The sequence below is a fragment of the Anolis carolinensis genome, chromosome 1 (assembly GCF_035594765.1).
Source record: "Anolis carolinensis isolate JA03-04 chromosome 1, rAnoCar3.1.pri, whole genome shotgun sequence".
Lineage (NCBI taxonomy): Eukaryota > Metazoa > Chordata > Lepidosauria > Squamata > Dactyloidae > Anolis > Anolis carolinensis.
Window position 1 is genome coordinate 353,509,289 of NC_085841.1, and position 6,167 is coordinate 353,515,455.

The window sequence follows — 6,167 nt, forward strand, 5'->3', positions numbered from 1 at the left end:
GCAAAGGCACTGGAAAATGATGTGCATGAAGCCGATTGGCTGAGCTTTCAACCATCTGGGGATTGATTTGATACTGTTTCTGTTCTGCTGCTGCAGAACCAGTTTAGACAAGTTTTAATTGCTGGCTGAGTACTGTTGGTGAAGATAGCTGTGTACTGAGAAAAGAGGGAGAAGAACCAGGATTATATTCTTCTCTGAAGCAGATTTGTGGACTGAGAAATGACCATTTATGACTGGACTTCTGTAAGTGATCAGAGGGACCACTGTAAATAGTATACTACTGTTTTTGATCCCTTGGAATCAGTAAAGTTCATGTAGTTTTGTTCTGCAAACCTGAGCTTACATTTATCATCATCAATCCATAACAGCATGGACAAACTTGGGCCCTCCAGGTGTTTTGGACTTCAACTTCCACAATTCCTACCAGCCTACCAGAATTGTGCTGTTAGGAATTGTGGGAGTTGAAGTCCAATGCATCTGGAGGGCCCAAGTTTGCCCATGTCTGGTATATAGTATTTATTTTGCAGCCTCCTAGGTGTGCCTGTCATATGATTAAAACACTACTAATATGCTCTCAAAAGGGCTAAATAAGTATATAGCCATTATGTGTATACTGTACACACCTTTCTGTTCTTCTATTTTAGATTAGAAAAGTAATGTTCTTTCCCCCCTCTTTTTTGCCATTATAGAAACCTTTTTTGTGTTAGATCAGAGTGGAAGAAGAGAGAGATGTAAGGTGTTAAAAATGCCGCTGTTCTATATCCACTTCCTCATATACAGTAGTCTCATTTATCCAACATTCGCTTATCCAACATTCTGGATTATCCAACGTAGTTTGCCTTTTAGTAGTCAATGTTTTTGTAGTCAATGTTCTCAATACATTGTGATGTTTTTGTGTTAAATTCATAAATACAGTAATTACTACATAATGTTACCGTGTACTGAACTGCTTTTTTATGTCAATTTTGTTGTAAGACATGATATTTTGTTGCTTAATTTGTAAAATTATTTTGATGTTTAATAGGCTTTTTCTTAATCCCTCCTTATTATCAAACATTTTCGCTTATCCAACATTCTACCAGCCCATTTATGTTGGATAAGTGAGACTCTACTGTATTTGCAATAATAATTATATGGAAAAAAAAAACTAATAAAACTATTTAAAACCCTATGCATAAAACACCATGACATGGAAGATAAATCAGGCCTCTGGGAATATCACATCTAGCTACCTATATTGAGACTTGATGCAACAGAAAAATCCTCCCTATATTTCAAACCTCTTGCTGCCATTTCTTGGAATCTTCATGCCAAAACTGCTGCCAAAAGATAACTACCAGGAGCTCTGTTATCAGCGCATCTGTTAATCTTTTGCTTTTCAGAATCAGCTTCACACGCTCCAGTTCGTATAATCATCTTCAAACTGAAGCAGGGGAATAGAGACCTGAATTCTACTGGTAGGCCCATTACATCAGTGGGATTTCCCAAAGTGTTTATTCACTACTCTATTTATTTATTTATTACAATATTTATATCCCGCCCTTCTCACCCAACAGGGGACTCAGGGCGGCTGAGTTTTCTGAGTTTAGTGGGTTTTCTCTAGTTTGGGAGCACCATTTGAAACAGTAAAAATATTTAAAAGTAGTAGTCAAGAAAAGAGCAGCATCTAACAAGGAAAAATATTATTTTTGTTGCCGTGAAAAGGCTAATAAGCAAGAACAAAAAAATAGCTGGCACCTTACCTAAAAGCTTTATTTTGGTTTGAAAGAAGATAATGATGGGATCAGGAAGGACATCTCAAAAAGTTGCTGCCACCAACAAGAAAGATCCTGCACCTGGTCATTACCTGATACATTCCTTTTGTTGTAGGTCCTGATGTTGGAGATGGTTCATGGGAAGACAACATTTACATCTCCTTTTTAAAAATTCAAAAAAAATTCTCAACACCTAAAAGTAAAATCCATATGATCAATTAAACCAAGCCCTGCAGTAATTGCTAGGAAATTCTCAGCTATGTCTCTGCTGGGTCTGTCCACCTGAGCCCCCATCTACACAGACCATTTAATGCACTTTCAAACCGGTATTGAAGAAAATGGTTTCACTGTAAAGATTATTACCGTACATAGGAAATCCTGGACTCAGCTTTTTGCCCGGATGGTGATTACACAAACCACAGAGCACTGATGCGCATTAAGGTATTTCTTTTGGGCATTTTTGTGGGAGTTTGTTATCTGGCTGCCACAGCTTCAAAATAGCTTTGAACTGCATTAAATGGTCAGTGTAGATGGGGATCCAGTCTTCGCTTTCTACTAGACTGCAAGCAGGTTTAAGGAGGCCAAGGAAGGTTTCTGCTCTGCTGCTCCTCAGTAGGATCTCGGCCAAATCATGAGGGCACGGGGTACCTCTGAGGACATGGTCAGCCTGGGAATTTGTTTTCAGCAGCAGAGCTGAGTCCTGATACACTGGGTTCATTTCTGGGTTGGATTCCTTCCAAGCTTTATTTGGCTCTGTCCAAACATTGTAGGCAAAGGGAGGGAATGTCCTGCCTGCACACTTCCTCCTTGCACTTTTCCACCGGGGAGAGCTTCCTGAAAAAGCAGAGTTTCATTGGTCTCTTCTACACTGTAGAATTAATGCAGTTTGACTCCACTTTAATTGATATCAAGCAGTGCTATGGAATATTGGGATGTCCTTAGTTTTACGAAGTCTGCTACATCATAAAATGACAATTGCCAGAATTCCATAGCATTGAGCCATGGTAATTAATAAACTTGTGCGTGAAATTTGTTTCCTCTAGGTCCTTCGGTATCTTCGGGACTTTGAGAGCTCGTAATGGTAAGGGCCCTCCTGGTACGAAAACCAACCCAACACGAAAGCAAGTAGGAGCCGATCTCGGCTCTTCCTCCCCTATTCGGCATCACAGTTTAATCTTTTTTATCAATCCCAGCACTTACCTGGAAGTGGGAAACCTTTAAATGCCTTGGAAAGAGTGTGGCACCTGAGAAGAGAGCGTGCACTTGCCTGCCTACAGAGCCTCGCCTCTCCTCTTCTAAACTAGGAAAACAGCTTAAATACCTAAAACGACGGGAAGAGGAGCCTGGGAAGTCCCCCCCCCCCCCCGCCCCCAATAATGGGCCACATAGAAAATGAATCTTTTGGCTCCTCAGAGTGAAAACAGATGTCTGCCCTCCCAAATTCAGGAGATTCCCGAACAAACGGATCGGGGTCCCAACAAAACCCGTGACACAAAATGGATCACAGCTTACCAGGATTGCACAAGTCTAGTAATTAAAGCAGTGTCAAACTGCGTCATTTATATGCAGGTGGGCATGTGCTCTGGGACCTCCCCATTCAGTTTGGTTTTATGTTCTAAAACCTCAAATGTCGAGTCTCTACTTTAACAGGTGACTTTTTTCTGTGTAAATCGAACAGTGAGAGTAGCAGTGAAAGAGGTATTCCACTACAGCCCTCTCTCCCTACTTTTGTAACTGCTCTATCTATTAATCAGTTTATCTCAGGCTAGTTTAGAATACCATCCCATTCTGAGAGTCAGTGGGATGCAATGGTTTGAGCGTTGGATTGGGTCACTGGGAGACCGGAGTTCCTATACAGCTCATAAACCAACTGGACAACCTTTGGCAAGCACAAAATAACAACATTCCTAGCTTAGAGAGTTATTTCCTTAAAACACTCAAGCCGCTGGGAGAGATCATCCCACTGGGAGAGTTTCAGGGTGCGGTGTCATCTGTAAACAGATGATGTCCAGCTCTGTCACTCCTTCCCACCTGTCACTAAGGAGGCTGTTCAGGTCCTGAACCAGTGCTTGACTGCTGTGTCGGACTGGATGAGGGTGAACAAATTGAAATTGAATGCAGCCAAGACAGAGGTCCTCCTGGCCAGTCACAGGGCCGAACAGGGTATAGGGTTACAGCCTGTGTTGGACGGGGTCGCACTCCCCCTGAAGACACAGGTTCGCGGTCTGAGTGTTCTCCTGGACTCATCACTGAGCCTGGAACCCCAGGTCTCAGCGGTGGCCAGGGGAGCATTTGCACAATTAAGACTTGTGTGTCAGCTGCGCCCGTACCTTGGGAGGTCTGACTTGGCCATGGTGGTCCACGCTCTGGTTACATCCTGTTTGGATTACTGCAACGCTCTCTACGTGGGGTTGCCTTTGAAGACAGCCCAGAAGCTCCAATTAGTACAACGGGCGGCAGCCAGATTAATAACTAGGGTGGCATACTACCACTACCAGTATTGGCAGTGTACTACCCCCCTGCTAAGCCAGCTCCACTGGCTGCTGATATGCTACTGAGCCCAATTCAAAGTGCTGGTCTTGACCTATAAAGCCCTAAACGGTTCTGGCCCAATTTACTTGTCTGAATGTATCTCTTCCTATGAGCCATCAAGACCACTAAGATCATCTGGAGAGGCCCTGCTCTCGGCCCCACCTGCCTCACAAGCGCAACTGGTGGGAACAAGGGACAGGGCCTTCTTGGTCTTGGCTCCCTGGCTGTGGAACACCCTCCCTAGGAACATCTGGCAATCTCTGATGCTTCTGGGCTTTAGAAAAGCTGTAAAGATATGGTTATGTGCCCAAGCTTTTAATGAGTAATCGTTTAAATCGACATGGTCTGAAGTAAGGTTTAAGCATGAGGTTCTGGATAAATTGATCAAATTATATATATGTTTTTAAGTTTTATAATGTATTTTAATAGTTTTATCAATTGATTTGTTTGTATTGTTTTGATGTATAATTGTGTTGGGCATTTAATTTTGCCAGTGTTGTGAGCTGCCTTGAGTCCCCTCGGGTGAGATGGACGGGGTACAAATGTTGTAAATAAATAAATCAACTTCCTTGTGAGTATCGATATTAAGGATTCCTCTTTAAAACTTTGAGAAACCTATTATTGCTGTTTTTATACAATCTGGAAGTCTAGAAATCTTGCCAATTTGCTACAAATAATCCAGAAAATTACCAACAGATCACTGCCTGCTTAGACTTACGCTGCCTTGAAATGTCCTCTGGAGGTTATTAAGCAGAGCCTGGATGGCTATCTGTCAGGAGTGCTTTGATTTTGTTTTCCTACATGGCAAGAGGTTTGGCTGGATGGCTCTTATGGCAGCTAGGCTTCACTGGATTAACGTTTTAACTTGTTGGCTAGCTGGGACAATGATGCCATTTGCCACATAGCCTTTTGGTCTTCCCTGTTGAGCCTTAATACAATCCTACCCACCCCATTAGATGGAAGTGGGAATGGATTTCCCCCCAAATACTAGATTTCTGGTATCAGTTGCAAGTGAAAGGCATTAGTTTTGTGGTAGGATCAGCTTCCAGTGGATATGGAAACTGCTACCAATGATTTCTTGATACCTATATTTCCAAATTCACTACTTACCACCACGTATTGTCCCCAGTTTTTATTAACTGACCAGTGAATACTATGAACAAGGGAAAATCAATGTATACTGTGTATAAAATAAAAAAGTGCTATCAAACTCTGCAGTGTAAAAAAAACCTGCCATCATACTTGACAAATATACTAACAAACTCAATGCCTCCTCTCTTCTCTAAGCAGTTCCACAATTGTCATCTGAATGGCTGCATTGCAGTTACCTAAACCACTTGCGCAATCAAAGGATGTTGCCAGAGATGCTTCTGCCCAGCCAAAATTGGACATAGGCTCCTGAAATAATCTGTGGAGGGCAATTCGCGTCAATAATTAAACAGGGCTATGTGTCAAGAGTAAAGCACTGCTAAGCAACAGTCTTTGGTTTTACGTCCGCAAAGGGAACAGCTCAAGATTAACCTTTTGAGTCAATGAAAGGAAGGGAAGGGGGGGAAAGGAAGAGGGAAAGGAAAAAATATTTAAAGAAAAAGAAATACGTAATGCTATTTGGACAAGCTGGAATGTTACAAAATTAGAAATAAGCGATTCCTGAAAAGGTTAAATATGTTGGAATAATGTTAATGAAACATTTGATTATGATTTTAAACATCTTCCCATTTATGCAAATTGGGTTTGTATAGTAATCCATATTTGTGTATTTAAAACAGCCAGAAAGCTCAAAACACAAGAAAATACTTTATTGCCTGTTCCCATTCTTATGGGGTTATTTTTTTATTAATGTGATATCATGATATGTTTAGAAATATTCTGAAATTATCT